This window comes from Oxyura jamaicensis, chromosome 2, assembly GCF_011077185.1.
Source record: "Oxyura jamaicensis isolate SHBP4307 breed ruddy duck chromosome 2, BPBGC_Ojam_1.0, whole genome shotgun sequence".
Classification (NCBI taxonomy): Eukaryota; Metazoa; Chordata; class Aves; order Anseriformes; family Anatidae; genus Oxyura; species Oxyura jamaicensis.
The window spans coordinates 72625637-72637741 of record NC_048894.1 but is presented as its reverse complement, the minus strand read 5'-3'; the positions used below and the strand labels follow the sequence as shown (position 1 = coordinate 72637741).

At 34.6% G+C, this 12105-nt stretch overlaps 1 protein-coding gene and 1 long non-coding RNA gene across 15 annotated transcripts in view; one reads left to right on the top strand and one right to left on the bottom strand.

Moving 5' to 3' along the window:
- Nucleotides 1-12105, top strand: part of CDH18 (cadherin 18) — a 551977-nt gene that overhangs the window by 421936 nt on the left and 117936 nt on the right. The window lies entirely within an intron of this gene.
- On the bottom strand, nucleotides 5339-6185 carry LOC118162076. The gene is made up of 2 exons (XR_004748281.1): nucleotides 5967-6185; nucleotides 5339-5548 (listed from the first exon to the last, which is right to left on the bottom strand). It is a non-coding gene; the product is annotated as an uncharacterized LOC118162076 (long non-coding RNA).

The window sequence follows — 12105 nt, the reverse complement described above, 5'->3', positions numbered from 1 at the left end:
ACATCTTTTTAGATATACTGAGGATAATAGCCTGCTGTTTTCTTTTCTTTTTCTTTTTTTTTTTTCTTTTTTTTTTTTCTGAAGGTTTAAAATACTATGCTGTATCTATTACAAAAGGTAATGATATTGGTGTGAGAAAAGAGTTCCATTGTAAGTATCTGTCTTTTTTTTTTTTTTTTTTGACAGAAAATGATTAATTGTATAAAAAGGTGTTTCTCTCCATGTCTTCAAACTTTTCAGAAGAGATAATATGCACCATTACTCCTTTGTTTTTAAACAAGGAAAGCTAATATCCCATCCAAACAAAGTGTGGAAATTGCATGTGTGGTAGACAGTGTTCAACTTGAGGGAACAGGAATGAGTAAGATTTCACCCTAAAACCACAAATACATTAGTGTAATTTTTAGCTCAGCTGGGATGAGAGCCAGGAGACTGACTCAGAAGATTAATGCACTACACTCTCTCTTTAAAGACTGTGCCTGAGGACCAGTCCACATGCTAGCAATACATTACAGATCACTCTGTACCGCTGTGGAACTAAACAATGACTTTACTGCCTTTAATTGTGCTAATAGGTGTCCTTCGTCTAGACAATGGCATTACAGTGGTATCTATTTCTACAAGAAGGAATTACTGGGACATTGAGTCTTCTTCCTCCTCCTTCTTCTTCTCCTTAATTTTTTTGGCTGGAGGACTGAAATGAAGATTTAGATCAAAGCATTAAGTTGAGATGCCTTATTCTCTGCTCATGATCCACACTCCCTTTTCCACTTCAATTTTCCCTTCCACAAGTTGTTTTGGGTATTGGTATTCTTGAGGAATGATAATTTCAGAAATTAAGTTGAGGTGGCAATAAAATGCTGCAGTGTCAATGAAAACAAGAGGGAGCAATATTGAGGTACTATTACAGAAGCTGCCGGTATGAGGTACTATTACAGAAGCTAAAATACCTGTGGTTGGAGACAAAGTGGTTACATATTTATTAATGGCTGAACTTCTTTTGTCTCTCTCCTCTCTCTCTCTTTCTCTCTCTCTTTTTTTTTTTTTTTTTTTTTTTTAGTATTGTGTTAATAATGCTATTGCTTTTATAATTATATAATTTATATATAATTGGGTCTTCCATTCTATGCTTTTTTAAAATGGGAGTGACTTAAAACCACAGCTGCTCTCAGAATATAATCTATGCATAATCTACATTAGATCAATAAATATGTATCTGTTTTCCCATCAATCTTTGTATTTCAGAGCAATGCATGGATTTTCAGTTACAATCTGAATAAAAGTAGCTGATAAAATCTTGTCTTGCAATAGACTATACAGAACAGCAAATCTAGTGTATACATGATGCTTTTCCAAAGATTATGTATAAAGACAATGCTTTTCAAGAAACATTTTTCAGCAAACATGATTGAATTGCAGTAGAGGTACTTCCTCAAAAAGGTGAATGGAAACTTTATCATATCCATATCAATTGTCCATCTACTTAAAAAAAATAATAATTGGAAGATATTTATGGAGCAACTTTGCCCCAGTTTAAAATATGATAACAACAAATATGACATTTGAGATACATCTATAATTAGATTCTTACCTGAGTAGGAAGAGAAAGAGAAACCACCTCAGCAGACCATCAACGAAAGTGTGATCTGTCTAGGAAATTTGACCTTTATCAGCTGTATGTTAGCATTTGTCCTGTCAGTATTCTAGTTGGCATTGTTCACAAGGTTGGTGTCTATATTAAGGGAGAACATAAAGCCTGACAATAGGATTTCCTGGTTTCCCTGATGTGGTGCCCATATTTTATCGTCTTGTTCCAGAGTACATTTCCAGCCTCTGCCATGCTTCATCCCTTTTCATCTTTGCCAAGCCCATCAGCAGCAACAGAAGCAGCCCAGTAAGCTTAAGATTACAGGTAGATTCTGAACATAATAACCAGCAATTTTTCCTCATGTTTTGTAATTGTAATTATAATTTGCCATCATATTTGTAAATTTAAAGTTAGGATAGGCTGTAACTACATTTCCTGAGACTCTGTATTTTTGCTTACAGAACAGGATACTCTTCAGTATTGTTTTATTTTTATAAATCTTTACTTACAGATACTTTCTTTGACTTAATCACTAAATGATAATAGCAGTTTTTTTTTTTTTTTTTTTTTTTTTTTTTTTTTTTTTTTTTTTTTGTTTGTTTTGTTTTTTTTTTCCCTAAGAGTAAGATTGATCACCATTTATCCATCACTGTATCTGGGACTGGACTTTTTACATGAGAAAGGCACAGTTATGTTACCGGATCAAAGCTTTTATCTTCATTTGCTCTTTCCAAATTTCCATATAAACTTGCCATTCTGTTTGTCATGGTCTGGAGTGCACTAACACCCCATAGCAGTCCTGGGGCTGCCAGCCCCTTGCCCCATTAAGGCTGCAGCAGGGCAGGGCTCCAGCTCCCCACAGTCTTGCCCTTCCCAGCCATGGCTCCTGCCCAGCTGGGCCCACCCACAGGCTCACAGCAAGGCCTGGCCTCGGTCTGGCCAAGGGAGATAATGGTACCACCAGTGCCCTGCTCCTGGTGGGGTGCTTGGATGGACCCTGCCTGCGATTCCTGCCTGGCCCACCTGGGGACACCCCACGCTCCTCATGCCTGGCCCCAGGGAGCTGCCAGCCACTGAAGTTTCCATGATGTCGTTGCAAGTATTGCTGTCAACAAAGGTCTGTTTTACTTCACATTTTGTAACCTGTGAACATCCCTCAGGCAAAAAAAAAGGGTTTCAAATTCTCAGCCAGTATAACTTATGAGAAAATTTAAACAATAGGTAGAAATTCTGCCATTGAAAGTAGTACAGGATTGTATTACAGAGGATTGTATTACATCATTAATTTTACCTCAGATACATTCCATTTATGTCCTCAAGGAAGCCTTTTGTTTTCTTTATAGCTTTATCTTGTTTTTCTCTTGGTACATGTTTCAGGATTAAGGCATGATATTATGAATAATATTTGTGGCTATGATTATGTATTAAAATATTCTGAAAATATTTTTCCTCTTCCTTTTTCATTACCTGGTCCATAAGATTCTTGGTATTTTGGTTACACTGTATTGTGAGATAAAGCTTACGATATTTACAAGGAAGAAGTCAATTCCATCTGTAATATTAAGGAAGCTCTAAGAATTGAAGCCTTCCTGGAACTCAGTAAACTGCTGCAGACCCAGAAGCAGATATAGCTATCAGGAGAACAGTCCTAAGGGAAGAGGGTAGATTAAATGAGGTTTTGCTCTCTTACAAACTGTTCTTTCAATAAATACGTTTTAGATCAATGGATTGCATCTAAAAGTATTTGGGCAGAACATGGAGCAGTTCCATATATATCTAACCACGATGTGAGGTAGGCTTCACTTGAATGGAAGATGAAAATAAAATAAAATGAGGGACTTATCAAAGTCATTTCTTCTTGAAGGATATCTCTTTATGATGAGATTTTCTGCAGGTTCTTGCCTTCAATATGAAATGGCAAGGACTGGTAACATGATGCAGGTCCTTTCCCTTAAATGCATTTCTCAAGTCTTGTCTTTAATCAGTTTGTAATCAGTTCTGACAAAAAATTAATATGGCAGTGAAATGGATTTTTCACTTGAGCCATAATGTTCTGTAAAAGTAACTGGATCACTGAAATGGTATGTTTATTTCACTGATCTTTTGTATTTTTTGTATGCAGTATTGTTCTGTTCTCGACGGCGGAAATACAGAGGAAAGCTTTCTGCAAATGGATGCCTTTATGCTAAATATCTAGCTTACTTTGTAGTTTGGAAAAAAAAAAAAAAGAAAACTTTAAGACAAGCATAAGAAACTCATACTTTTTTTTTTTTTTTTTTTTTTTTTTTATTGAACATTATACTCATGTGTAATGTCTGTTATGGATTTTTGCCTAAGCCTCTGTTTTGTTAAATAGATTGAATTTGGATCAGATGTAATACCGTCTCCAAGGGATTCTCAGTGGTATAGACAATGTATGTCAGCAGTTGCATCTTCTGATTCTGAAATTGATGTTATAAAGGACTCCAAAAATTTAGCTTATCATCTCGAATTTGTGTAGTGCAGTATGTTCTGCAAGAGTTTCAGAATGCTCTGGCAAAGCAACAGTTGCAAGGTATACTGAAGTAGTATTAAGGTGTATCAGCAAATTATTTTATGTAATCACTGCCATGGTGACTTATTAGTTATATATCTATTTATAATATTAAAATATCACCTCTAACCTATCACATAATATGAAATGAGGTAAAAAAATATGGGAAAAAATATTGTTTTTCTAAACTACTGAAGAGTGGTATGCTACAAAAATATACTTAGTAATAATCTTGTTTAACAAAGTTATGCTTTAAATTACATAAAGCATTCATTTCAAAGTTATGCTTTAAATTGCATAAAGCATTCATTTCTTAATTGGCATGGAGATATGTTTATTTTATTTTGATATACCATCTCCTTGTTCAACTGACATAGTAAGTCAGAAAAGTATGAGCAAGTGCAATGTAAGTGTGTACTAATGCAAAGTATGTGTGTAATAAGTTAGATTTGGCATTGTTTTTAAAATGCTTTTTCATGACATAACATTAATATTCATAATTCTTGTAAAATTCTGTCAACTGCTCTTCACAATTTCTTTTTTTTTTTTTTTTATTTCAAATATTATTTCCATGATAAAGGTCTTACAAGTAGATTTTTTTAAACCTGTACTGCTGAAACAAAGTGACTGTACAAAAAGTCAACATCTGATAATTTTTAAAAAGTTTGAAATAAACATTTTTGGAGTTGCTTGTCTTTAGAGAAAGGCCTAAGTAAAATTAAATCTTAAATAGTTGTGAATTTAAACATAAATTATTAGGCTGTGACTTTTAGGTGTAGGTTTAAAGAGACGGGTGATTCATATTTACCGTCTGCACGTTAATCTCAGGATGTGTTGTTCTTTATAGGTATGAAGGGCAATTAATTTCTTGTTTCTCATAGGAGCAACATCCAGGGACAGAAATTTTTTAACTGACCATCAGATACCTAATATGACATATCTTCTATTGAAATAAACAGTAAATGAGTGGAATAGGGTATTGACTGTATTTGTCTTGATCAATTAACCATGCAAGAGATGAAAGACTCACAGATGCCTTTCCTTTGAATGTGGTTCCCTTCATTTCCTGACTTTGCAGGAATTTTGTCCTCCTTTTAACAGAAACATGCTGGCAAGAGTTTTGGAGTGCTCTAACCTCCCCAGGGTTCATTGTGGGTTTTCCACCACATCCACAAAGCATTGCGTTAGGCTGTGTTGTCAAAATCCAATGATTTTTGTTTGTTTGTTTGTTTGTTTGTTTTTTCCTGATTCATTTTGGATTAATAATACAACTAACAGTTGTTGCCGGATGACAGCTACAATGTTGTTGTGTTTTTAGTATTTTCTTCTTTTAACTCTGAAGGTCCTTTCTTTCTGACAGGAGTCCTCAGGATGAATCTCATGGCCTTGAAATTAAAAATGATTCAAGTGGCTGTTGACATACATTCCTAGGCAGAAGCAGAATAACATATCAAAAACACATGTCCTTTACATTTTTTCTCAAGTCACACATTTTACTTAAAAGAACTTATTAATTTTTACTATGGCTGTAAATGCAGCAAAAGTGTTAGAATATATAGGTAAACAAAGAGCAATGCTTGTGAACCCATGACAAATGTTAGGATTTTTTAATCCACCTCACATTTTCATTGAACTACTTATTTTTATCTATATATAACAATCTAGCACTGCTTGTTGTATGACAGGTAGTTCCTCCCTGTATGACATATGAATTGTCGCATACATTGGCCTAAACATAGAGAAGAAAATATTGTTTTCTTACAAATTTTAGTCTCGGAAAAAAAACAGCTTTTTTTTTTTTTTTTTTTTTTTTTTTTTCAGTTCTCACAGCAGCTTTCATGGTACTTTTGAAGGCCAGCCCCCGATTCTGGGTGTGCTGCAAAGCTGCCCATATCTGAAGAGCATGTTGGAGCACCTGCCTCTGCAGCACCATGGCTAACTCAGTTCACCTTGTACCTGGGGCCTGCCTTCTCCAGGACTTGCTCAACATGTGCTAACACCCCACTGCCCCCTGCCCACATACACCCCACTGTCCCCTGCCCTTCCCATCCTCCTGAGCAAGCAGGGGCTGAAGGCAGCTGGGTCAGCTCAGGCATGGCTGGGATTGCTGAAGAGAGCAGATGACAGCCTTTGAATGAGTATTCTCTGCAGCTGTGGGCTGCTGCACATGCTTGCAGTTTCTGCCTGCTACGTATCAGAATAGAAAAAGACTAATTTTGTCTAGCTGAGGTGGAGAGAGACAGACATTAACATTTCCTTGTGCTAGCCATTTTCATGAAACACGGGTACTGAAACAGCTGTATGTCAAACAAATGGGAAGCTTGGCTGAGGATCCCCAGATCTCATGGCAGAAGGGGTCTGCTATCTGGCGGTAATCATCATAGTGCCTGTGTGACATCGTGGTGTCATCTGGTGTAATGGGAAGTGCTTCTGACCTTCCACTCCAAATCAGTTTCATTTTGATTTAGTTTTACAACCAGAGCAATATGAAAAATATGAAAATAAAACCATATTACTGTTCTGAAAGGATGGTTTAGTAAACCATGGTAAACTGCAGTATGGTACAGAAGATAATACAAAAATTATTCAGTGAAATTTGTATTAAGCTTCTGAAGTCTAATCTTTCAGTAGTGAATTTTAAATTAAGACAAAAGAACAGGAGCAAACTGTACTTTTGTTGCCTTTATGTGAATAAAGTGAGGGTTATTTATATTTTTTTTTTCTGTTATAACAACAGAAAAAAATCAGGTCCATTTGCAGTAGAAAGGAATTCTTAAAAATCCGTATTTTTCCAACCTCTTTCAAAATATCACATCTTCACCTATTTAAAAGATTGTTGTAGAGTGTGTTTTATTGTTATTTTAGATTTGACTGAAAATAACTGATTAGTCCTTTGAATAGCCATCATGAGAAATGATGAACAATTACCTTTTTTAGTGGTGGTGTTCTGAATCAGAATGAGGTTGTCAGTAATGTGTTTGATGGTTTTAAAGTTTCAATTAGGTAACTATGAAATAATGCACACCTGATTCAACATCAAGCCTCTGATTTCTGAGAATCACTGTTCAGATTGATAGTCACAATGTTTTTTCAGTAGGCTAGTGTAAGTAAGTCTGGTATGGTGGAAAAGTGAGGAGGAAGAATTTTCCTGTCCAATAGCCTGCTCCCCTAAACAAATGAACAACACCCCCCTATATTTGAAGAAATTGCATTTATCTTTAATAAACAGTTTCAATTTAAAATATCTTGTATTTTGAATACTTTTTTTTTTTTTTTTTTTTTACTACTTGTTGTTTTAGACAATCCATTCAATCAATTTCTAGATATATTGGTAGTTTATGTTCCATGATTTGGGAACTGTTTATGAAGTGTTATGTAATAATTTTTGGAAATTACACAACTTCCAAAGTTATTATTCATAAATAATAATTTGGAAATGTGTTTGTGTACCAGGAACACAATATGAGAAGTAATGTGTTAAAAGTTAAAAATTATAGTTGGGAGGTGGAAGGTTAGACTGCTGATAACTTTCTGAATTAATCATGTAGATCATAGATTATACTAAGTTTTAGCCTTCAGGAGTTAACTACTATCCATCATAAGTTTTTAAAATATATTCTTAGCAGAGCTGATAGCAGATATCTATAGTTAAGGTTCACTAGCAGCTTCCATTGTAAGTTCCTGATTTGAGAAGCACATAGACTTTTCTAGATTTTATTGTATAACCTGAAATGACCTGTTATTTATCTGTTGTTATGTCATTTATCTGTTGTTATGTCTAGTGATTATGTTAGTTTCAGCAAAAGCATTTTTTTAAGAATGTGATCAGAAAAGGACTTTTCTTCCTTACTATTATTTTTCTCATTTTGTAACCATTTCTGGTTTGAAGTGAGAACATGGCAATTGGAAGGAAGATATTTCTGAAGCTAAAAAGATAGATTTTGTTTTCACAGGTAAATTGCATGAAGGTTCGACACAGCTCTGAGCCTCTGAAGAAGTACCATTTGCACATGACCAATAGCACTTTTAAATAGATTGTCACTAGATTTCCTGAGTAGGCTCCAGCCATGTTAAACCTGGCTAAATGTAAGTGCTAAGCCACTGCACTAAAATGCTTTATAATAGTCCAGTAATTATTGTCACTTACTTGACCCGAAAGGAGGAAATGGTGAGTCCCAGTTTTATTTTTTTTACAGATATTTATGTAGCATTACTATTGAGCAGATCTACAAAAGGCTGTTCTTGGAGGCCATTATGGATGATGCAACTCAGAAACAGCTGTAGGTCAGCTCAGAAAATCTTGGAAATAAAACTAAGCAGTTGACAAGCTATCTCCAGAATTAACTTGTTCAAAGCATAAGGTGCTCAAAAGATGTCTTCTGCCAATGTGAAAGAGAAAAACAGGAAGGAGATAGTTTAGCCTGGTTCTTTTTTTTATTTGTTTGTTTGTTTTTTCTTTTTTTTTTCTTTTTTTTTTTGTTAATAACATCAAAATCTAAACTGTTATTTAACTAGCTTTTGCTACTGACTTCCTAATAATAGAACAGATAGATCAAAAGCAGATGCTGTTGAAAAACTATGTTTCTACGTGATACTTTATAAGTCTATGAACTTCATCTACAAGTCTGCATTATGTGCTCTTCATTGGTATATGATGAACATCAGTCATGTCGTGCAACAAAATATAACGCATTTATAATATCCACTCTGAAATGACTTATTCCCTCAAATGAGATGATGTGTTTACAGTTACATTCATCATGACAAATATATTGAACAATATACCTGATCGTAATACACAATCATAGATCATGATTTCCATAATCCAGATCTATTTGCACTGGTAGATATATAAGTGTACTAATTTTTGTTATTGTTGGTGTATGTGAGTTTCTGCAGCTTCATAATGAAGCCTTAATCTTCTAAACAGTTATATACGGTTTAGCTTTAATACTACCCTGAGCCTATGTTTTCTAATTTCCTGATGTATATGAACTGAATTAAGATAATGTAACTTGAATTATTTTAACTCTTGCAGTCTGGAGTCTAATACAGGTGGACTCAAGTAATCTATACATATACCCAGCCCTGATGTCCTTCCAGGAAAAGGAGAAAAATATTTTATTGCTGTGCATTAGACTTGGAATTTTCTGTCTTCTTCATTACAAGTAGCAGATAAAACATTTTGCATATGTTTATGAACTTAAAAGTGATGAAGTACAGAAGCATGCAAAAGCTATTTCAAAAGGATGGAACACATGTATCACATGTAACAGGATGACCATACTGAAAAATAAAAAGAGATCTGAGCAAATAGGAAGGTGGAAAAAACAAGTAATGTACTATTTGGGAAAGTTAGGAAGCTGTTATCTTGAGAATTGCAAGAACAAAAAAAATATTTTGAATGTGATGTTGAAGAAGACTAAAAATTATCTGCGGGATGGATATGAACTGTGTATATTTCAGGTGCCTGCATTAAAAAAAAAAAAAAGGGGGGGGGGGTGGATTTTAAGAAACCATGAAATAAATTACTGCATTAGCCTAGACAAGATGAAATGAAATCATGAATGAAGATCTTAGCTGAGGTGGAATTGAAATTATACTAGCTATAGTATAATAGTTATAGTATAATTTATAGTATAGTATAAAATTCCAGCCTCTGAGAGGCTGGAGGCACATTCCCTTAGGTCTGTGTGTAAGCAATATGTTTCTTTGAAATTGATATTCTTTTTCATTTCTTTTATAATTTTTTAATCATGTTGTTATTATATATATATATATTAACATCTGCCATTACAAAAATCTTGCCTGTCAGATGTGGTAAAAAGGAAAAAGATCACTGACACCAAAATTGTTGTCCCTGTTCCTGAGTTTCCTCACTTAGGGTCATCATGTAGACTGTAGGTAATATCAAATGTTCTGGAAGTGTATTTTCCAACCTGACTCTTATTCTCTAATGACTTGAAGTACATTTAATACATAAGCCATAATCCAGGCCCTCCTTTATCATATCTGCTCTATGAGTAGATACTGTTACGATGGCTTTGTTAAATGGGTTCATCCACTTTTCACTTCCAGTTCCACTTTGAACAGTTCAGGCTATTTTTTATCCATCATTTTAAAGCAGTCTCTCACCTTATGCATTGTTGTGGAAAATTCTGGTACCTTTCTGTTGAGCAAGTTAAATCAATTCTTCCCCTTTCTGTTATTAATAATGACGATTTTATATATCCAAAATTGATCTGAGTTGGACATGGCATTCATTTTTTTATATCTCTTTGTTGATGAATGCTTACATAGTTTTTCATCTCAAAAGGTCATGAAATGTTTCAATATGGTCGGATGATAGAGTAGATTACATAAATGACATCTTAACCAGGTAGAGATTTCATCTAACATTTAAAAAACACACTGATTATTGATTTATTGGAAAATGTGTTTGCACATCATCATTCTCATTTACTATCAACTTCTTGATTTTATTTATTATTTTTTTTAATGTGTCAAGTGGAAAATGATATTATTGTTCTTATGTAAAAATAGCTGAATTGGTTTTCTCTTTATGTGGGCAAATAGAAAAAAAAAAAAAAAAAAAAAAAAAAAGCTGCTGCTAATAAAGCCAGTGGAGTCATTCTAGCATATCATAAAGAGAATTTGATTATTCTGATTTTACAATACTTGCTTCATGATACTTACGTTCCAATAAATCCTTTAATCATCTATCATCTTCATTGTTCATGTTTTATGTTAATAGAAGGTCATTTGAGCTTGAGACTTTGCCTTTTTCTTAACAAAACTAGTGGATGTCTAGTCTTAAAAATCCAATGAGACCAATGAAAAACAATTAGCAATGTACATTTTCAGTAATATGGATATACATGTGTCTTTAGCTTACTATTTCATTAATTCTTATCTCACCAAAATTTGAACTTTTGCCAAATTATCTGTACATAATAGAGAACATATTTGGTATTGATATCTGGTAACATGATGAGAATCTTCTCTTCTGCTGTGGATTACTGAGATCCTCAGTGATTTTGCCTGTTCTCATTGCTTGCTGATGAAGAAATGTCATTATTTTGGGATGTGTATACAGGGGGAGTTGTACTGACAGTAAGTAGTATACCAGTACAAATTGGAGCAGAACCAGACCTTTTCTCTCAGCCATGAACTCACATTGCATTTGAAATCCCATGCAAGTATCAAATACAGAGTTTGGTGGCTACAGGTGTGTTCCACAGAACCGCACTCTCTCCTACTGTTAGCAAGTCGAACAACAGAATAGCATGTACCTTTCCTTCCTTCCTTCCTTCCTTCCTTCCTTCCTTCCTTCCTTCCTTCCTTCCTTCCTTCCTTCCTTCCTTCCTTCCTTCCTTTCTTCCTTCCTTCCTTCCCTCCTTCCCTCCTTCCCTCCTTCCCTCCTTCCCTCCTTCCCTCCTTCCTTCCTCTCCATCCATCCCGCCCTCCCTCCCTCCCTCCCTCCTTCTCTCTCTCTTCCCCCTCACCCCTTTCTTGTGCAGCAGATTCGGATATTTGTGTATAGAGATGAATCTGGATACAGGAGGTATAGTCTGCTATTCCAGACAATATTACTGCAGTATTACAGCTTGGAAAACCCACACATCTTCTGAAAATGGCAAGCACTCTCCTGTATGATTATTTCATGATCATAATCTGCAAACTGAAGGGCAGATTTTGTTTTCCTAGAATGGGTAACAAGCATTTGTATGTACATTTGTATATTAAAAAGGAACTTATCTTCACATATTCTGTAGAAATACATGGAAAAAAAAAAAAAGGTAAAACATGACTTATGTAGACTTTTCTGCAATTTAGTACTTGACTTTGTTGGGAATTTTCATTTGAAGGGAACGTAGAGTTGAGTATAAAATGTCATTGCTTGTATTTGGGAAGAGATGTGGTTTTGGTTTCATGTTTTCTTCTTCTTCTTCTTCTTCTTCTTCTTCTTCTTCTTCTTCTTCTT